Genomic DNA, 23,627 nt, shown 5'->3' with positions numbered 1-23,627 from the left:
ATGCCCCTTCTGTGGATTTCCAAACATTTTTGTTAACTTAGAACATCATACTTATCAGGTTGTATTACAAATATCTATTTACTTGTATTCATCTCCCACTAGAACATGAGATTTGATTAGAGAATTACGTTCTATGCTTACTAAGCACTTAATAAATACTGATAGAATTAGCTAGGTTCTACTCAGTATTCTTATACATAATAGTTCCAAAGGTGGCAAGGAATACTTAAGTTATAAGGATCACTCTAAATTTCAGTGATGTGAATACATGATTTTTGAAATCAAAGCCTATATTTTGCCATATTACTCGAAAGTATGATGACTTGGCAATTTTTTTCTAATTTGTTTATTTACATTAATGTATGCCATAACAAAATTTTAAAAATTAATTTATTTTAAAGTCTTTAAAAACTTAAAATTCAGTCTGCACTTAAGCACATTTTGACAAGTCAGTTGTGACAGAAAAGAATAAATATGATAAAATTGGAACTGTCTTAGAAATTCTGCATTTTCTAAGCATAAGGTAATATAATCTATAGCTTTTACTTAGTTTTAAAAGTGATATCAAAATGCCATATATTAGAGTGTACCCTGAAAAATGCATTTTTTTGAACATATTTTATTACTTTTATTATTCTTCTCTGTGCTCAATTACACACACACACATACACAAAAGCACACAAAGTTAGTTTTTGTTCTAATATTTCTTTCTATTGTTCCTCTTAGAATTGAATAAGTTAGTCCCCCTGGAAATAAATCATGTCTTCAATTTTTAAGAAGCCCTAGAAACAGTAGACATTTTAATATAACACCGCTTAAACAAATAATAGTTTAAAAATATATGCCATTGTATTGTTTTCTAGCTTTAAAATACCCTTTTAAAAATATAGATACATGTGGCATTTTCCATGGCACTGAAACTGCTCAGCTGTATACAACTGAAATGGTATTAGGACATTATGACTAAATCCCACACATTTTAATTTGAACTGTAATAAATACTGAAAACAAACAGCTAGGATTCGGTCCCAAATCCTCCTCCAAAGGTCAAAATGCTAGCAAGAAGGAAATATTTTTATCTTCCACTTTTTTCTTTCTTTAGTAAAGCTATTCCATGAAGGCATTAATATTGCATCAAGGAAAAGGCTTTTTTTGTTTGTTTTTTTTTACTTTTAATCAACTGTTATCACATTTCAAAGAACTGCAATTGAAAACATTATGGTACTCAAAATATTGTTAAGATAGGGATAAATACCCTTGAATTCTAAATATTGTAGTCCCACCAGTTACAGACACTATTACAGCTGCAAAGAAAACAGCAATTTAAACATTTTATTCCAACACACTTCTTTCTCCTTTTCAGCTCACTAAAATAATCACTCACTTTCTTGGAAAAATGCCATCTAACCACAGTCCCAAAATAAAACCAGCAAGAATATCTTAAGAAAAATACAAAAAAGTTTATATTTTGAAACTAATTGTTGATTTTATAATTTCTTGCTTTGTTTAGAGAGGTGTAAGGATTTATTTTTGGATGTACAATTATTTCCAGTGGCCAAAACCTAAATTATTTGAGCAGGAGAAACTAACTTGAAAGCACAAATCCCATACCATAGCAAGAAATCTAGCAGAAGCTTTTCTAAGTTCAGTAATTTCCAGGAAGGTCAGTATGTTGGAGTGATTCATGTAGAAACTCAGCTACAAAAAAAAAAAGTCCCACAACTCTGCCTTTATTTTACAAAATCTCAAAAGACTAAACTCTGAATTTACAGGATGAATGACTTAAGAAGTGAACTTTATAAATAAATTTCTCACTTTGCCAAAGAGTTCTGCAGAAGTTGACTTTAAATTGTAAGTTCCAGTACATGCAAAACACAGGAACACAATATATGAGTACTTTTCAGGAAGCAGCTAAAGATGTCTTGCAATTACAATGGGTTGAAAATCATCTCTGTTTCCTCTATTATGAGCAGTAAAGTAAAAAAGGAAGACAAGAAGATGTTATAATTAATCCAGCACCTTCCAAGCTTTTATCTCCTTCTGCCCAGAAGAGGGAAGGGGATACAGGACCCACTGTAATCTTGCTTTACTCTCTGTACCCCTCACCTCTCAAGCTTCCCTTTAGTCAATCATTGCTAAGACTCCAAAAGGCCAGGAATCTTTCTTAACCAAATGCCCTTAGTCATTGTGCAGAAAAGTTAACATACACGACTGAGACTGATATCCATAGAAAGGCCTGCCTGCAAGGTTGACCCTTGTCTGGCATCTGGGCACTTGGATTTTGGGAAGGTTCCCCGTATTCCCTAACTGGTGAAGAGTGGCTCACTCTTCATAAACTGTTTGCTCAAAAAATATGGTTTATAGTGATCATCTAATTTCCTTCTGAGAGTCTGAAACTGTGGTACGTCCTAGGTGGAGAATGTCTATGTGACCTGACCCCAGTAGAAACCTTGGGTACTGGGTGTTTAATAAACTTTCATAGTGGACAACAGTTCAACATGTTGTCACAACTCTTGCTGGGGAAATTGTGTGCCCCATAAGACTCCACAGGGAGAGGACTCTTGGGTGATTGCCTCTGTTTTCCTCTGAACTTTGCCTGGCATGCCTGTCCCCTTTTTGATTTTGTTTTGTATGCTTTCATTGTAATAAGCCATAGCCATGAGGGGGACTATGTGCTGAGTCCTGTGTGTCCTCCAAGTGAATCGTCAAACCTGGGGGTGGTCTTTGGGACTTCCAACACAAGCACTTGTGATGTAAAATGTGACTATACAGTATATAATAAATTAGATTCTCTCCTGTGCATCTAGCATGGTACTAGCTCTGTTCTTTTCTAGGAAGAACTGAAAAAAAAATCATTTTTTTTTGTTCCATGGTTCTGATGAGGAACGCTGGCAGAGGAAGACTCGGCATGCTATAGATTCCCAAATGGTCCCTAGATCTTCTTTATAGATAAAACTTCACGAATATGCACAGTTTTCCTCTAAAGAAAAATGACAAGAGAGACAAAAGACTTGCTGAATGAATGCTCCCGTTCAACAGAGTTCTGGGCAATGAACATTTTAAAATGTGGTGGGTGTGGATACCTATGGACTGAGTCTGTATGATAATTCTGTACAATAATAAAATCTGGGAAGCAGACATTGCTAACCCACCTGAAATGTAAAGAAACAAACTTAAAGCATTTATCATACACAATTCTGTCTTTCACACTAGACTATGAGCTACTAGAAAATAACTTCTTTTTTCCCACTCATATGTTTCCGAGGTCTAGAGCAGCCTTTGTTAGGTAGTTGAATGAATGAATGAATGAATGCATTAATTAAAAAGTTAATTTTGCAGTTTCTACAAGATGATAAGTAGAGCTGGGACTCAAACTCATGCCTCTTTAATGTAAAACCAATACTTCCCTTACGCTGCTACTTTTCCTTATTACTAAGCACTTTCACATGTATTTTTACTAATGAGGAAACTACAGCACAGAGGCTTGAAAACTGGCTCAAAGTCATTCATTCATTCAAAATTTATTTTGACCCACTATGTGCCAGGATTATGCTAGGCCAAGGGATATAGATTGAAAAAAAAGGCAAAGAGAAAACAAAGTATTTTTTTGATACGGTGAAATAAACCTTAATTTAAAAATGTATGAAGGGGCAATGGAACTGGAGGATTCTCTAGCTAAATAATCACATAATTAATATTTAGAAAAAATTATAGGCATCCCAAAGTTTGACACAAAGTTTGTCTTAAGACCCTTGATACAACCATTCAGAGGAGTTCCACTCAACCTTACCAATCCAAGGTGCTTTGGTTGTGAAAAATATATATAGGTTTTCCACACTGAAGTAATGGCCTGGAAGTGTGGAAACATAACATGTTTCTAGTTTCAGCTTTTAATTCCACTCCTGGGTATATAGCCCCCAAAAAACAAAAACTAATTCAAAAAGATACATGTATCCCAATGTTCATAGCAGCATTATTTATAATTGCCAAGGTATGGAAGCAACATAAGTGTCCATCAACAGATGAATGGATAAAGAAGATGTAGTATATATATGCAATAGAATATTGCTCAACTATAAAAAAACCAAAATTTTGCCACTTGGAGCAACATGGTTGGACTTGGAGGGCATATGCTGAGTTAAATAAGTCAGAAAGATAAATACTGTATGATATCCACATATAAGTTATATGTGTAATCTAAAAAGTGCAACAAATTAGTGAATAAAACAAAATATAAGCAGACTCACAGATACAAAGAACAAACTAGTGGTTACCAGTGGGGAGAGGGAAAGCGGGGAGGAACAATATAGGGGTAGGAGAGAAAAAAAGGGTTGTTATAGGATTATAGGAAATCATGTGTGTAAAACTTTTGAAAACTGTAAAGCACTGTAGAATTTAAAGAATCTTTCATTCAATTAAAAAATAAAACATAACATGGACTATCACATGCTCTCAATCAAATCAAGGTAATCAGACTCAAAGTACAGAAGCTTCAAGACCGCTTACCTAGTGGTCAACCCTTAATACCAAAACAATTTAAGCCATTACATACTCAAAATTCCTTAGGAATGTATTAGTCATTTTACTATATCCCAGAGCTGGAATGACACAAACCTAATACAAGAAAAGAGTAAATCATGGGTAAGTGCCCACTATGTTCTAGTAGCTACACAATGAAGAATAAGATACAACATTTGATCTTGAGAAGGAACATGCAATTGAGTACATGACAAGATGCCCCAAAACTACAAATATATTGAATATGTTGGAGTTTAACTAGAGTGAATTTTGTGAACCTTTGAAAGAAATTTTTTTAAATGCATTGTTTAAGGAACCTCCATACTGTTCTCCATAGTGGCTGTATCAATTTACATTCCCACCAACAGTGCAAGAGGGTTCCCTTTTCTCCACACCCTCTCCAGCATTTATTGTTTGTAGACTTTTTGATGATGGCCATTCTGACCTGTGTGAGGTGATACCTCATTGGAGTTTTCATTTGCATTTCTCTAATGATTAGTGATGTTGAGCATCCTTTCATGTGTTTGTTGGCAATCTGTATATCTTCTCTGGAGAAATGTCTATTTAGGTCTTCTGTCCGTTTTTGGATTAGGTTGTTAGTTTTTTTGATATTGAGCTGCATGAGTTGCTTGTATATTTTGGAGATTAATCCTTTGTCAGTTGCTTCATTTGCAAATATTTTCTCCCATTCTGAGGGTTGTCTTTCGTCTTGTTTATGGTTTCATTTGCTGTGCAAAAGCTTTTAAGTTTCATTAGGTCCCATTTGTTTATTTTTGTTTTTATTTCCATTTCTCTAGGAGGTGGGTCAAAATGGATCTTGCTGTGATTTATGTCATAGAGGGTTCTGCCTATGTTTTCCTCTAAGAGGTTTATAGTTCTGGCCTTACATTTAGGTCTTTAATCCATTTTGAGTTAATTTTTGTGTATGGTGTTAAGAAGTGTTCTAATTTCAGTCTTTTACATGTAGCTGTCCAGTTTTTCCAGCAGCACTTATTGAAGAGACTGTCTTTTCTCCATTGTATATTCTTCCCTCCTTTATCAAAGATAAGGTGACCATATGTACATGAGTTTATCTCTGCAGCACTATTTACAATAGCCAGGACATGGAAGCAACCTAAGTGTCCATCGACAGATGAGTGGATAAAGAAGATGTGGCACATATACACAATGGAATATTACTCAGCCTTAAAAAGAAACAAAATTGAGTTATATGTAATGTGGTGGATGGACCTAGAGTCTGTCTTACAGAGTAAAGTAAGTCAGAAAGAGAAAATCAAATACCGTATGCTAACACATATGTATGGAATTTTTTTTTTTTTTTTTTTTTGCGGTACACGGGCCTCTCACTGTTGCGGCCTCTCCCGTTGCAGAGCACAGTCTCCAGACGCGCAGGCTCAGCAGCCACGGCTCACGAGCCCAGCCGCTCCACGGCATGTGGGATCTTCCCAGACCAGGGCACGAACCCGTGTCCCCTGCATCAGCAGGTGGACTCGCAACCACTGCGCCACCAGGGAAGCCGTGTATGGAATTTTAAAACAATGGTGTGATGAACCTAGGGCAGGACAGGAATAAAGATGCAGACGCAGAGAATGGACTTGAGGACATGGGGAGGGGGAAGGGTAAGCTGGGATGAACTAAGAGAGTAGTACTGACATATATACACTACCAAATGTAAAATAGATAGCTAGTGGGAAGCAGCTGCATAGCACAGGGAGATCAGCTTGGGGCTTCGTGACCACCTAGAGGGGTGGGATAGGGAGAGTGGGAGGGAGATACAAGAGAGAGGAGATATGGAGATGTATGTATATGTATAGCTGATTCACTTTGTTATATAGCAGAAACTAACACACTACTGTAAAGCAATTATACTCCAATAAAGTTGTTTAAAAAAAAGTGGAGGGAAACTCAGACTATTACTTACCTTTACACAGCTGCAATTATAAAATAAGATAGCAAAACAAATAAAAAGCATTGTTAAAGCTGAGTGAGTTAGGCCTAGAAGCTGCTTTTATCCATTCTCTTTTCTTCCTCACTTACAGAACACCAAGTTTAATTGGGGCAGCAATGAGCTGAGATGAAATACACAGTTATCCAGGCTTTCTTGCCATTTGAAATAGTCATATAATGCATTTGGAAACAATGAGCTACAAGTGGAAGTCTACAGGTCTGGTGGGTAGAATTTCCAGACCAACTATTGTCTTCCCAATTAAAACAAAGAGGGGGAGGAGGGGGAAAAAACTCAGCTGGCACTTGCCTTCTGCCCTTCAACCTTCCTCTTCTTTCTAATTGGAATGTAGATGGAATGTCTGGAGGTATCCATGGTAGCCATCTTTGAGCATGAGAATGTCCCCTCACTGAAGCCATTTTAGAGTCACCCTGACAAATTGTGAATTAAATATTTGTGAGTATTTTTCTGGTGCTTCTGTACAATGAAGAATCCAGACAACATGCTGTCAAGAAGATACAAATGATTCAATGTCCACCTCAGATACCATTTCCAAAGCAGGAGAAAATAACAAGAAAACAATAGGAGTGATGTGGAAATTCACAAGCCTACACAATAGTTGAGTTTCCTGAGTGAATTTCAAATTTGTTTCCAATATCACCAGGTAGCTGTTCTGCTCATGGTGTTAGTTTCATGCCAAGTGTGAGGAGGTATTTTTTGTACAAGTAAATGAGAAAATAAAAATACAACTTATAAAACTGTAAGGGAATGACAAATTTTAGCAAACACTCCAGATTTATACATGCAGATAATTGCTAACCTTTAATGAAATGACCTTAAAAAACTGTTCTCTGATCCTGATGATACTGATAGAATCTTTTGATAAATTATCCTTTTGAAAGGAGCCAGTTTACAATCTAAGGAGGAAAATCCATCTCCTTACTTTGCAGTCACACTTAAAAAAACAAAAATCTCACAAGTTCAACTATGGACCATAAAAAATTAAGCTTTCAGAGATAACTTAGGCCACATTTTGTACACCAGGAGAACAAATTTGTAAAATAAATTTTATAAACAATATTATTAAAGAACATTTAACACATTTGAAAGAATTCCACATCTTGGGCTGTAGGAATCTTGCAAGAAACACGTGCAGGTACTTTTCTTGGTTGATTTTTCCATATTTTTATACTTATAGAGTATTTTAGGGCTTTTAAGAGCTTTTCCATATATTTTTATTTAAATTTCATAACTAATCTCATTTTACAGGTAAAAAAATTGAAGTTCAAAGACATTAAGTAAATTTCCTAAGGTTCTAAAATTAATAAGAGTCACTGAACCAGGCCTGATATGTGGATCTTCTGCATCCAAGTCTACTGTTTGTTAAACAATCTTCCGTTTTTTGTTGGCTCATATTTCCTAAAATAATTTTGAGCAACTATTTACACTGTTGCACATTTTTCATTGAAATTAGAATTTCATCAGAAGTTTAACTACTGAGTTCTGAATGTTATAATTCCCAGCATAGTGTAAATATAGATATTTTAAAATAAATTGTTTCATCTATCTTTTTAAATGTATTAAGTTGCATCTAACTGCTATAGCAAATTGATGCCCATCATACATTCATTATTTTTCTTAAAAAGCAGAAATATCCATCTTTTATTCTTTCCAGATAAATTTATCTAAATATAATATACATGATTTTTATGGTTGAAAACCTTTTTTTCATCATGTTATCATATTTCTCTGTAAGAAAATATGTGTATGAATTGTAATTTAGTTTTTTAAAAAATTGTGCTGTAGGAATTCAATTAAAAAATTTTTTTCAGTTTACATGAATGATAATCATTAATAGTATACTATTGATCAAAAGAATTTATTTCAAATTTTGAAAATAATTTAAACAAAAGAACAAAATTTCATTGGAATGTTGTCCCATGGTTTGGATTTCCATGGAAGACTCACATTAACCACCAGAATAAGAATGGGCTCAACATCAATTATATTTCTCCTTTACATTCTTATGGATGTAAGTGCCAAAAATTTTGTTCACTTAAATGGTAATGACAGCTAAACTCACATAATGTTTGTAGGATGTTAGGCAAAGGTTCAAATGCTTGCTATTTTATTCAACTCATTTGATCCTCACCATGTGGCCCTGTGAAGTAAGTAGTATTCTTATGGTTCTCTTCGTATAATTTTTAGATTTTGTAATTTAAAAATATTTACCATGTTTATCTTCCTGAGCTTCAATTTCTTTATATAAAATGGGATAATAACATTACCTACCCCACAGAGTTATTGTGACGATTACATGAATTAATATATCCAAAGTACCTAGATCTAAGTACCTAGTTTTAGAGTTTAAAACTTAGGCATAGAAAAGTTGATAATAATGCCTGTAGTCACACAGGTAAGTAAGCAGCTGAGTCTGAATTCGACCAGAGTCTGGCTCTATAGGGACCCTCTGAAGAGCAGCAAGTAGATTGGAAAGGAGTGAGTTTTGTAAAATAGTGTTATAGTTCTTTGAACTCCTTCCAACTTAATTGCCAAAAATCATCTAGTAAATAAAAAATAATTTTTGATGATCTATCAGCTGACAAGTTATGTCCCCTATCAATTTTGTTGAAAGTGAAGAAGTAGAAATTGACTTTGAAAATGATTTTTACTCTAGAATTAGCATCTAACTGGTGAACCATGTATGATATTATCCCTGTATTTGACACACAGGAGGACTTTAAACCCCAGGGCCATTCACAATAGTAAGCTTCTGGAATGGGCAAGAGATTAGCTTTTTTGTTTTCCAATGTGAAAATGGTTTATGAAAGGGAAAATATGCAAAGAAAATCTAGAAAATTGATTCTGTTAACACCACCTATGCTCCCTAGAACATATTTACACCTATCTCCTTGCTCTACACACCAAACAGTTTTCTGTGTATGGAAATCAATGAGATAGAATATAACATAAAATGGTTGTCTGTACCTTATTTATTCCAAGTTGTGCCTCTCATTGGAAAAAAGGTAGCTAAATGACTAATAGTGCATTTCCAGAGGCCATTTGTCCTTTCACAGACAGAAGTACTCTTGGATTAAACGTGACATCCTATGTTGGTCTATGTTATACATAGATGATTAAACAATTTGAGAAGTCCTGAAGGGGAGTTGGCTGTTTTCCTAGTGTATTCCTAACAGGATGTATTGATTTTAAAAAAAAGAAGAAACTCTCATTCCTCTCTAGATTAAAAATAATCAAAATTATCATTAAGTAGTAGAGCAAAAGAGTCTCCTAAATATGGTACTAAAACCAGATTTTTTCTTAAAAAAAGTACAATTGTATAAAGACAGAATGCATAGTATAACGATTACCATTTGTTTCTAAAAGGAGTATCTACTTTAACCCCTTTACGCATCTATATCTGTCCCTTAAAATGACCACGTGGAATCAAGACATCTGATGAATGCATGACAATGTTTAAAAGACAGAATTTTGCAAATAATCCATAATACAGACAATTAACGTGGTTTACTGAGAATTCTAGTGGGTTAACTCATAAGGGTCTCTTCAATTCTAATAAATTGATTGCCTTGCTACTGCACTCTTGTAAACTTAGACATGCATTTCAAATAAATCCTGAGAATGCAGAAGGAGTAATTTTTGATACTATAAGAGTATTTTCCAGATACACAGTACAACATTCCAGGAAAATTAATTATGTATCAAAACAAAGTTAGAGCCAAAGATACTTCATTTTGATTAAATCGTCTGGTTTGGGTTTCACAATAAAATTCTAATTTAATAATTAGGCCATTAACAGACCATTATTCCAATAGTTGACAGTTAAGGAAATAGACTAATATGTGTTTTTCAGTAATTCTTCTAATAGATACATGTTGAATATATAGTTTGTATATAAATATGTCAAAAGAAAGATAAACTTATTAGCAGAACTACTCACTGATGACTCAAGAGACATAGTAGTAATTGTTGTTGGAATTCTGGTGTCCATTTATTGATACGATAATTCTTGGCCCAAAAAGATATCAAAAGTCCCATGAACAAATATGGTAGAGACAGCCATTCATTAATATTCAACTCTTAACATCAACCACACTGACATCAATAGTTGTTTCTAGCAATTCAGTAAAACTTATTCATTATTTTTTTTAACATCTTTATTGGAGTGTAATTGCTTTACAATGGTGTGTTAGTTTCTGCTTTACAACAAAATGAATCAGTTATATATATACATATGTTCCCATATCTCTTCCCTCTTGCGTCTCCCTCCCTCCCACCCTCCCTATCCCACCCCTCCAGGGGGTCACAAAGCACCGAGCTGATCTCCCTGTGCTATGCGGCAGCTTCCCACTGGCTATCTACCGTACGTTTGGTAGTGTATATATGTCCATGCCTCTCTCTCGCTTTGTCACAGCTTACCCTTCCCCCTCCCCATATCCTCAAGTCCATTCTCTAGTAGGTCTGTTTCTTTATTCCTGTCTTACCCCTAGGTTCTTCATGACATTTTTTTCCCTTAAATTCCATATATATATGTTAGCATACGGTATTTGTTTCTCTCCTTCTGACTTACTTCACTCTGTATGACAGACTCTAGGTCTATCCACCTCATTACAAATAGTTCAATTTCGTTTCTTTTTATGGCTGAGTAATATTCCATTGTATATATGTGCCACATCTTCTTTATCCAATCATCCAATGATGGACACTTAGGTTGTTTCCATCTCTGGGCTATTGTAAATAGAGCTGCAATGAACATTTTGATACATGACTCTTTTTGAATTATGGTTTTCTCAGGGTATATGCCCAGTAGTGGGATTGCTGGGTCATATGGTAGTTCTATTTGTAGTTTTTAAAGGAACCTCCATACTGTTCTCCACAGTGGCTGTATCAATTTACATACCCACCAACAGTGCAAGAGGGATCCCTTTTCTCCACACCCTCTCCAGCATTTATTGTTTCTAGATTTTTTGATGATGGCCATTCTGACTGGTGTGAGATGATATCTCCTTGTAGTTTTGATTTGCATTTCTCTAATGATTAATGATGTTGAGCATTCTTTCATGTGTTTGTTGGCAGTCTGTATATCTTCTTTGGAGAACTGTCTATTTACTTCTTCTGCCCATTTTTGGATTGGGTTGTTTGTTTTTTGTTATTAAGCTGCATAAGCTGCTTATAAATTTTGGAGATTAATCCTTTGTCAGTTGCTTCATTTGCAAATATTTTCTCCCATTCTGAGGGTTGTCTTTTGGTCTTGTTTATGGTTTCCTTTGCTGTGCAAAAGTTTTGAAGTTTCATTAGGTCCAATTTGTTTATTTTTGTTTTTATTTCCATTTCTCTAGGAGGTGGGACAAAAAGGATCTTGCTGTGATTTATGTCATAGAGTGTCCTGCCTATGTTTTCCTCTAAGAGTTTGATAGTCTCTGGCCTTACATTTAGGTCTTTAATCGATTTTGAGCTTATTTTTGTGTATGGTATTAGGGAGTGATCTAATCTCATACTTTTACATGTACCTGTCCAGTTTTCCCAGCACCACTTATTGAAGAGGCTGTCCTTTCTCCACTGTACATTCCTGCCTCCTTTGTAAAAGATAAGGTGACCATATGTGCGTGGGTTTATCTCTGGGCTTTCTATCCTGTTCCATTATCCTGGAATTGGATATCCAGGATATCCAATATCCTGATCTATATTTCTGTTTTTGTGCCAGTACCATACTGTCTTGATTACTGTAGCTTTGTAGTATAGTCTGAAGTCAGGAAGCCTGATTCCTCCAGCTCCGTTTTTCATTCTCGAGATTGCTTTGACTATTGAGAGTCTTTTGTGTTTCCATACAAATTGTGAAATTTTTTGTTCTAGTTCTGTGAAAAATGCCAGTGGTAGTTTGATAGGGATTGCATTGAATCTGTAGCTTGCTTTGGGTAGTATAGTCATTTTCACAATGTTGATTCTTTCAATCCAAGAACATGGTATATCTCTCCATCTATTTGTATCATGTTTAATTTCTTTCATCAGTGTCTTATAATTTTCTGCATACAGGTCTTTTGTCTTCTTAGGTAGGTTTATTCCTAGATATTTTATTCTTTTTGTTGCAATGGTAAATGTGAGTGTTTTCTTGATTTCACTTTCAGAGTTTTCATCATTAGTGTATAGGAATGCCAGAGATTTCTGTGCATTAATTTTGTATCCTGCTACTTTACCAAATTCATTGATTAGCTCTAGTAGTTTTCTGGTACCATCTTTAGGATTCTCTATGTATAGTATCATGTCATCTGAAAACAGTGACAGTTTTAGTTCTTCTTTTCTGATTTGGGTTCCTTTTATTTCTTTTTCTTCTCTGATTGCTGTGGAAAACTTATTCATTATTGCTTTTATTTCCAAAGGATAACATGTTCCGCATAAGACAATACACACCAAAAAGAATATTGTGCAGTTGGCCACTGAACTTATTTTGTAATCACATTTTTTCATAATTTTAATTCTACAATTCCATTTTTTTAAATAAATAGCAGATATCAAGCATCCAAATATGTTATAAATTTTATAATGCCAAATAGTTCTATTTCTACATGTAACTTTCTGTATTTCATTGGCTGTGTTTAATAAAAAATAACATGACATAGTAAACAAATGAGTTCACTTATTATCAGGTGACCTTACAAACTAAATCCACTTCTCTGAGCCTTTGTTTCCTTATCTAGGTAGCTACCTATTTCACAGAATTATTGTATGGCTCTAATAAAACAATGTGTTTGAAAATACTATACACAATTTAAAGCACCCTAGATATCTAGACATTTTACTAGTGGTCATTGTAAATCCATGGTGTGTCTCTTTCAGTTCAAAAATTGCAAATGGTAGCCAAAGCAACCATGCTCTGCATGTTCTCAGCTGCACTCTCATCAGCCATGTCTTATAGCATGTCTTATCTTAGATTCCTCTCCCTCCAATCTTGTCAGTTTTGCCTCAGGAACATCACTTGAATCTGGTATCTTTGTATTTTTCCAATGCTAATTAATACCTGTGTTCAGCTTTTCACCTACTCTTGCTTGAACTATAGAAACAACATTTTGTATAATATTTCTGTTTCTATGGGGTTTTTTTTCTATTCAAATCCATCCTCTACCCTGCTGCACGTGTTATCTTTTCAAAAATACAAGTAGATCATTGTCATTCTCAGTAACTCCCAATTTTCTAAAATAACTAAGGCCTGCGTCCTCCATGTATTATGCAACTCCCATCAAAATCTGCTGGACCTAATTCCAGGCTAAACCCTGCCTCTCCCACTGTACATCCTTTGCTTCAGCCACTTTGAATTTCACACTTTTCCACAAATATGATTCTTCATGATTTTAAGCCTATGCTGGGCTATCCTTTCCATATAAAATATTCTCAATGTGACAGGATTGTGTAAAGATAGAAATAAAAGTATTTAAAGTTGAGAAGTACTACACTATAAAATTATTGTTAATGTTATTGTACAAATCTTAATAATATAAAAAACTCTTAGCCTAGGCATACAATGACAATCGATTTTTTTTTTTAATATCCATCTATAAGACTGTCAAGGAACAGTCTAGTATGCCATTTAGCACACCAGAATTAAAAGATCTGACAAAATGAATGGTTTTAAAACTGAATGACTTCGGTAAAATTCAAATAGCCTCTTCTCATATCTCTTGGACATTGCATGTAATTGTATATCATTTGATGTAAATTTTGATGCATGAAAATTCCATTCTGAATTAATTTGTTTAGTTAAGAATGGCATAATGACACTGTAATCTTCATTTTTTATAATTCTTTTATTCAAAATGCCTAAAGCCCTTTAGTAAACATTTCTGTGATAGGAAGAAGTAGAGAATAGTTCCTCTTCAGACATTAAGTCAAGGTCCTTGAAAGTGAAGAGGATCTTTTACTACATGTATAGAGTGATGTGCAAGCCTGAAACTGGGTTTCTGAGGCCAGTTTCACTACAATTTGGTGATAGAGGAAGGGAGTCAGAGATAATAATAATCCTTTAAAAAAGCATTTACTGAGCACCTTCCATGTACTAGGTGCCTCCTCATTTGACCTTCAAAACAATACTAAGACATATATATTTATGAGAGTGAGAAAAGAGCAGGGACTCTTCCCTGGACATTTAAGTCTGAGGCAGCAGATCAAAAAGTCATGCTTTCATTCACAACCATCCATTGAATGCCTTCCATGCTCCAATTCAGTGCCTGGTACCCGGAATGTAAGTGATGATTACACCAGAGACCCTGCTCAGCAAGAGCTCATGTCTATTGGGTTGACACTCAGGACCGCCTTGTAATACACTAAATAAGGCATGTCAAATTTAAAACACAATAGACCTGTTATTGTTATTTTCTTTACTATTATGATCTTTTTCTCTCACATCTGCCCTACTGTTAATCCTGATGACCTTACATTTCTTGATCGTTTTCTGTAATGAAGAACAAAGTGGTTGGAAAGGAGGACCTCCTATCATTGGGCCTTTACATGTGGATGCCTTGTGTGAACCCCTTTGCATGTTAGCACCTGGGCAGAAGAGAGCTTTAGCCCTGAAATACCTGTGCTTCACATCATATCTTACTTATACTTGGCCTACTTGCCATTGACCCTTTTTCTCACAGATTTGGTTTTCCCAGCTGTTTAGACTTCCCTTGTGGATTTTTGGACTGAGTCTAGACTTAATCCTAGAGTTTGATGTAGAGTGCATTCTTGGGTATACTTTATGCAAGATTCTTTGAATTCAGGGAGGTGATCTGTTGAACAAAATGAGCCCAAGCTTCTTTACTGGACATTATGAGTTTTCTTGTGCCTAACAGAAGGCAAAGAGGGGTAAGAGACTACCTCCCCCAATTTTAAACCATGAAATCCCAAGGAGGAAGATTTAAGTGAGTGGAAGGGAACATAGAAGAAAAACAAGGAGGCAGGGTGAGACTACTCTGGCTAGGCTGCAGGCTCCCAAGGATAGGGAACATGTCAGTCGTGTTTACTGCTGAATTTCCAACACCTAGCATACCATCTGGAATCCAGTAGGAATTCACTAAATATGTGTCAAAAAATGAAGGCAGGGCAGGAAGGGCCATGGTGGGTTCAGGATTACAGAGTGCTTTTCCACCCCTCCAAAAAAATATTAGAAGAATAAAAGGATAGACTTGGTTCAACATCAATCCATGCCATGTACACCTTGATCTACTGCTATATCTAGTACCTATGAATCCTTCTAATATCAGAGAAACCAATTATTACCAAGTATGTGTAGGGTTCTTTGTCTGTACTTACAGAAGAATGTAGACTTACAGTGCAAAAAAGAAGTAAGATGTAGAACTGTGTTCCAGTAGAGAGGTTGTGAAACCCTGGAGTATTTGACAGAGGAAGCCTCTGTCAGATTAGCACCCCCTCTGTATGATGGTTGAGCAGAGGAGCAGGCAACAGCAGAGATGAGCTTGTGCAACATCCCTTTAACTCTGTGACTTAGTGACTTTGAAAAATTCTTCCAAAAATAAATAATTCACAAAGAAGAAAACTTGCACCAAACGTGTTTCAGTACTTTTGCCTTTAATAAAGACTGAGAACTTTCTTGGAAAGGAGGAACACTGAAACTAAAAGGTCTTACCTGAAGAAAATTAGATCTATGTCATGTGAAAATCATCCCCAATCCAGAAGACAGGCTATGTTAGCTATATTAAGACAAAAGGGCTCTAACATGGTAGTCTTTTCCACATACCTACAATTTATTAAATTTTACTCAGATGAGTTGACTGGCTAAAACAGATATCCATGGAAGAATCACACTTTATCTCTAATCGTTTTCTTGAGGGAATTATAATGCTTATAATCTGTGCAAGATTGTTTGAATTCTGGGATGTGATCTGTTGAACAGAGCACTCCCAAATTTCTTCACCAAACACTGCAAATTTTCTTGTGCCTAATAGAGGACAAAGATGGACTTTTACATTAATTCACTTTTTATAGAGCCATCAAATATTTCTAAGAACTTAGAACTACAGATACTATGCTCGGTAGTCAGGGAAAAACAGACCACGGTTTCTGCCCTCCAGGAACAACTAGTCCAGGAAAGGAGATACTCAAATAAAAGAATATCAGCTCATTCTGTGACAAATCTCTGGTTCATGGAAAAGAATGATTATAAGCCTCATTCCTAGAGGCTGTAGAAAAAACAATGTTTAGAATTAATATTTTGAAATACTTTTGGTGATTTCAAATGAAAGCCAGAGTTCCTGCATGCTAACAAACTTCCCAACTAGGAATGTTCTTTGCATCACTCAAGTGGTTGGGAGATTGGTATCCAATGTTGGCTTATCATCTCTAGACTTTCCAGTACCTTCTCGTAAGTCTCAAATAATAATTTTTAAAAATACTACTGTTGGGCTTCCCTGGTGGTGCAGTGGTTGAGAGTCCGCCTGCCGATGCAGGGGACACGGGTTTGTGCCCCAGTCCGGGAAGATCCCACATGCCGCGGAGTGGCTGGGCCTGTGAGCCATGGCCGTTGAGCCTGTGCTCTGCAACGGGAGAGGCCACAACAACGAGAGGCCTGCATACCACAAAAAAAAAAAAAAAAAAATACTACTGTCATCACCATCAACAGCAGCAACAATATTTGCATAACATCTCCTATATGCTAAGCATCGTGCTTGATATTTAAATACTGTCTCAAATTGTCACAACAAACCTACAAAATGGGCATTATTCCTAGTTGAAAAACCAGGACTCAGAGAGACTACATATCTTCTCTAAAGTGATATAGCTGAAATGTATCAGTGCCAGGATTCAAATTCTGACTTAGAACATATATGCTCTCCACTGGACAATTCTGTCTTTCCAGAATCTACAATTTTCTCCCTTCCTAGACTAGTTAGACCCTCACTAACCCTCAACAGTGCTCTATGTTTGCTATGGCTGCATAACAAAGTATTACAGACTGGGTGGTCTAAACAGCAGGAATTAATTGTCACAGTTCTAGAGGCTAGAAGTCCAAGATCAAGGTGTCAACAGGCTTAGTTCATTCTGAGGACTGTGAGGGAAGGGGAAGGTTCTAGGCCTCTTTCCTTAAATTATTGATGGGTATCTTCTCCCTACCTGTTCATATCATCTTCCCTCTGTGTTTATCTCTGTGTCCAAATTTTTCCTTTTTAAAAGGACACCAGTCATATTGGATTAGGCCCACCCTAATAACCTCACTTTAACTTGATTACCTCTGTAAAAACCCTATCTTCAAATAAGGTCACTCTCTCAACTGGTGAGGCTTAGGACTTTAACACTTGAATTTAGGGGGACTTGAGTATTAGGTACAGTTCAAGCCATAGCATGTGCATTTTGAAATCTAGCAACTAACATCTCTTTCTGGATCTCATCTATCTTGGCGCTGCTATTGAAGTGAGCATTCTAAACCACATATCTAATCATAGCTTGGCTCTCTTTAAAATCTTCAAGAAGTCCTCGTTGCTAGCAGTTAAGTTCTAAATTATAGGCATGACAAATAAAGGTTTTCACAATGAGGTCAGTAAGTAATTTTCCACCTTCATCTCCCATCACTCTGCTGTCAAAGAATATGCAAATACCTGCTGGAAGAATAGATTGTTCAATTTTCCAAATGCTTTCTTATTTTGTCATGTTACCGGAAAATTAATTTTATAATGTAATGTTACTCATTTTTTTAGAGACGAAACTACTAAGATACAGAGAGGTAATGAGTTGCCTGGGATTATTCTCCTTCTTTGAGATCATATGGTCAATTATAGCAAAGATTCACTAGGGCTTAGCATTTCTCTCTATTAAAAAACTTGGAAACATCTGTCAGTTTTTCTTTCTCACCAAACTGTGATTTCCTGCCAAACCTTCTCACCAGTGCTTGATACAGTGCCTAGAATACAAGAGATAGTCAATAAAAGTTTGTTGAATTGAAATAAATCAAATATTCTAAGAGCCAAATCACAAGATATTGTGTACTAACACAGATTCCAATGCTGTCGTTTAAATGTCTAGGTATAATCGGAAAGACAGATCTTTTTTGATTGATTGATTTGTTCATTCATTCATTGCCAGACACTGTTCCAAGTGTTAAAATTGAGTGATAAGTAAGACCCCACAAATTACCCTCTCCCAGAGCTCATATTCCAGTTGGAGAAGGGAGTTAAACAAGTAAGCCAAAGAAAAGCATAATTTTAGATAAAAACAAGTGCTATGAAGTAAACAAGCCAGGGCAATGTGATAAAGAATGGTTTGGAGGCATTCTTTGGGAGAAGTATGGCTCTAAAAAGGTGCCCAGGAAGGACTCCTTAGGAAACAGAGACATAAATAGAAAAAAGGAACCAGAGAAGTAAGAGCAAGTGCAATGCCCTGTGTCAGGAGGGTAGATAAAGCATCCAGTACTTAAAAAGAGTAGTAAAGATACCAGTATGTAAAAGAACGAGGTATTGCTACAAGAGAACTTGTAGCAATAATGTAGCAATATTTGTAGCAATGTAGCAATAATGACAAGCAAGAGCTTGTCATTATTATCTCAAGAGCAATGGGAAGCCACTGAAAGGTTAGATTGAATTTGGGGTAAGGGTGGAATATAATCAGATTTGTGTTACAAATGTAACCTACTCATCCCTGAGATGTCATCTCCGGCTGTCCTTAGATTCTTTCCCAACATCCCAATCTTGGTTCATTCCATTCTTATTCTTTCTCAGGAACTCATTTTCCTATCTTTCAAGACATTGTCTCATTTGTGGCTATATAAACATTAATGTGAATAAGTCACCCACTCCTACTAGACTGTAAGCTTCATGAGGTCAAGACCGGGTCTGGTCTTTGCTCAACATTGCATTCTAGGGCGAGGCAGAGTTTGGTACAGAAGGTGCTTGATGGACATTTCTTAAGACAATGAGGAGAAATTTAAATAATTACATGTACGCCCCCTCTAGAGAAAAGAGTTGAGGCACGAGTCCTTCAACAGTTATGTGATAAACATAAAATTGTTAATGGGAGAAGAACCAAAAAAAATTAAAAAGGGTGGGAAGGAAGAGAAGGGAAGGGAAAATAAGGTTGACTGGGGTTATGCAAAAACAGTTTAGCTTAGGACATTAGAGCAGCTAATCATTATCAGATTATTTGAAAAATGTTCATCCGTTATGGTTTTGGCTTAACCATTGCTGCAGGACAGTTAAGATTCAAAACAAATCGCTTGAAAGCTGATCAGCCGTACTTTCCGTGAACAAGATTTGCTCCAGGGTTTGGGCGAGCAGGGAGAAATTTTAAACTAGATTTCAATTTATCTAACAAACTGCATCCAGAACATGCTGTGATCATAAGAAATATTCTTTCTGATTTTTTGAGTGGATGCTAAGGGCTACCAATTAAAATGAAGTTCTAGAATCCCTTGAACTCATTTTCCCTTCCCCACTGTTTCTCTCTTCTGTTTTGTAATACTACTATTTTTCTACTGGGTTGCCCATGGAGACCGCATATATATTTTCTGTTAGTGGGTAAATCTACAGAAAATTTCATGAGAGAAAGAGGCAATATCACTACTGTTTTTAACAGGATAAACCAAGTGTACCATGACAACCACAAAAAGGTAAGCACTTCTAAAAAGCCACTCTGTGGTCAGGTAGACAGGAAATGTTAGTGCATGTCAGAGAAGAGAGCTCTTTGGGGCAGAAATAGTCAAAAGAGACTTGAGGGAGTGAAGAGGACATTTTATAAGAGAGGTGATTCTGAACTGAGGTGGACAGAGCTGATTGTGGTAGGACCACGAAGCAAGCTGTTGGATGGTAGGACTGAGCAACACTGAAAACTGGACTCATTCATTCTTTCCCCTAAACTGTCTCCCTCAGAAATGAACTCAGGAATATATATTTTGGGGCATAACAATTTTTTTCCCATTATCCAGCTATATGATCAAAGAATCCAAAATGGGAAATTTAAAAATTCAGTTTGAAAAGGATTTTCAATTCCAATGTGCCCATAAAAAATTTTTTCTCTGGCATTAAAGAAACGTTCAATTTTGTTCATTCCTTGCAATGTTAAACTGAGGTAAAACACTTTATCACACTTCTGTTTAAAGACAAGAGTAGAGTGAAGTTGGCAATGACAAGCCTGTGCTAAATATCGTATCTAAATTCATAAAATATTTACTTCTTTACTGACTAGTAGATTAAATACTATTCTGCTTCAAACCTGTTATATGTTTACTTATATACATATAAATGTATGTATCTATTTTCTTCCTTGTTCTACATTAGACAACATCAAATCCTTTACTGAACAAAACAGAAAACTGATTATGTCCAGAGTGGCTTGAAGCTAATTTTAATGGAATGCTATTTTAGAAAAAAAACCTACTGACTATATAGGTATTTTCTTAATTTTGCAGAAAGAGAATCAATTTCTATTAGTTGATGTATATTAATATGCTGCCTGTATATAATAGCATACATAAATAAAAATTTCTCTTGCTCTTTTTGCCCAATCTGAAAATATGTACCACAAGGCAAATTATCTTCAAGAAAGTTTTAACTTTCTTTCTGGAACTCATCCTTCCTAAAAATAAGTAATGAACCATTTTCTCATCTTGCTTTGCACTCCTGCTGAATAGATCTGAGGATGAACTTCAAAAAACATTGCTTACGGCTCAGTTGCAAGGGCTCGTGTAGAGGACAAGAAACTTATTTGAGTATAATACTTTCTTTCCTGGGGTATATAAGAGAAATATTCATATAGAGAATAAACAAAATTTTTGGCACTTAAAGAAATAGATATCATGCTGGAAGGTTATAAACTGAGGAGTAAAGTAGTCATTTGGAGAGAGAAGACTACTAGATAGGGGATACAGACTACTATAGAGCTTATTTCCTACCTAGACTTTTCTTCTCTAGGATGTGTGAGCTGTCTCTCAGGGGCCCCAAAGGTCCAGGACTTCTCAGGGAATGATTATCTCTCAGAGCTCTCTCTTAATTCCCAAAGACTCTACTAAAGAAGCAGATCTTTCTGTGGTCGCATAGGCAAATACATTTTTTAGAAGAAGCAGATTACAGTATACTTGGTATGTCATCCAACTAACTAGGCTGGTCGCCATCTTGACTATTTTTACACAGTTTGGCTAAAGATATCATTACCAGACTGCATTTGAGCTGTTGACTCTGAAGAGGCATGGTGTGAGTCCAAATAAACTCTGGGACCGGTTACTGGGAAACAACAAATCTCAAAGTGCCTGCATTGATAGAGAGCTGGGGAAAGTGCTGAAGAGACATAGCTACTACTATTAATAACAATAATAACAATAGATATAACTGTTGCTTTAATAATAGTAAATTTATTAAGTGCTTATTGAATGCCTGGTACTACTCCAAGTGTTTTGCAATATTAATTCAGATGATCCTCACGACAACTCTGTGAACTAGGTCTATTATTATCAATATTTTACAGGTGAGGAAACTGAGGTACAGTGAGATTAAGTAACTTGCCCACATTCATACAGTTAGAGAGGAATTTTAAGAAAGGCACTATCTCTACTGTCCATCTGCTTAACCACTACACTTCATTGCCTATAATTGCAAACTGCCCGGGTGTAACTGGGGAAGGAGTGATGGAATTGGCCTTAGGGTTTAGGAAGGTTTGCATAGAGAAGTTAGCAGCTGAGTTCCTTTTTAATTGAGATATCATTTCCATATCATAAATTTCACCATTTAAAAATGTACAATTCAGTGGGTTTTAGTATATAAACAATGTTGTGCAATCGTTGCCACTAGCTAACTCCAGAACATTTTCATCACCCCAAAATGAAACCTGACACCCATTAATGTTCACGCCTCATTCTCCCTTCCCCTCAGCTCCAGTTAACTAATAATCTACTTCCTGTCTTTATGGATTTGTCTGTTCTGGACATTTCATATAAATGGAATCATACAATATGTGGTATTTTGTGTCTGGCTTCTTTCACATGTATGATGTTTTCAAGATCTATTCATGTTGTACCATGTATTATTCTTTTATTCTATCTTACAGCTGAATAATATTCCATTGAATGAATATACCACATTTTGTTTATACCCATTTATCAGTTGATATTTAGGTTGTTTGCACTTTTTGGCAATCATGAATAGGGCTTCTTTGAACATTTGTGTGCAAGTTTTTTGTGTGAGCATGTTTTCAATTATTTAGGGTATATGCCTAGGTTTGGAATGGCTGGCCTTTATGGTAACTATATATTTAAATTTTTGAGGAACTTTTAAATTGTTTTCCAAAGTGGCCACACCATTTTACATTCCCACCAGCAGGAATAAGTGTTCAAATATCTCTACATCTTCTCCAACAATCATTATTGTTCACCTTTTTGATTATAGTCATCCTAATAGCCATAAAATGATACCTCATTAAGGTTTTTATTTGCATTTCCCTAATAAGTAATGATTTAAGCATCTTCTTCATGTACCTATTGGCCATTTTTGTATCTTTTTTGGACAAATGTCTACTGAAATCCCTTTCCCATTTTAAAATTGGGTTATTTTTAAATTTTTGTTGTTGAGATGTAAGAGTTCTTTATACATTCTGGATACTAGATCCTTACCAGATACATGATTTGCAAAAAATATTCTTTCATTCTATGGGTTGTTTTTGCCACTTTCTTGATGGTATCCTTTGAAACGCAAAAAGGTTTTAGCTTTGATGGTGTTCAATTTATCTATTTTTTCTTTGGTTGCCTGTGCTTTAGGTGCTATACGTAAGAAACCTAATTCAAGGTCAGGAAGATTTACAACTATATTTTCTTATAAGAATTTCATCATTTTAGCTCTGACATGTAGATTTTTGACCCATTTTGAGTTAATTTTTGCATATGATATAAGTTATGGCCCCAAATTCATTCTTTTATATATGGAGAAAAAGAACCATTTGTTGTCCCAGGACCATTTGTTGAAAAGATTATTTCATTTCCCATTTAATTGTCTTGGCACCCTTGTAAAAAAAAAAAGTTGAACAGAGAGGGTGTGGAGAAAAGGGAACCCTCTTGCACTGTTAGTGGGAATGTAAATTGATACGGCCACTATGGAGAACAGTATGGAGGTTCCTTAAAAAACTAAAAATAGAACTACCATATGACCCTGCAATACCACTACTGGGCATATACCCT

At 35.6% G+C, this 23,627-nt stretch overlaps 1 protein-coding gene across 7 annotated transcripts in view; it reads left to right on the top strand.

Annotated features, from left to right (window-relative positions):
• Positions 1-23,627, top strand: part of KCNIP4 (potassium voltage-gated channel interacting protein 4) — a 628,148-nt gene that overhangs the window by 438,415 nt on the left and 166,106 nt on the right. The window lies entirely within an intron of this gene.

The sequence above is a fragment of the Stenella coeruleoalba genome (assembly GCF_951394435.1).
Source record: "Stenella coeruleoalba genome assembly, chromosome: 4".
Lineage (NCBI taxonomy): Eukaryota > Metazoa > Chordata > Mammalia > Artiodactyla > Delphinidae > Stenella > Stenella coeruleoalba.
Note: the sequence above shows the minus strand (reverse complement) of the source record. Positions and strands in the feature narration are given on the sequence as shown.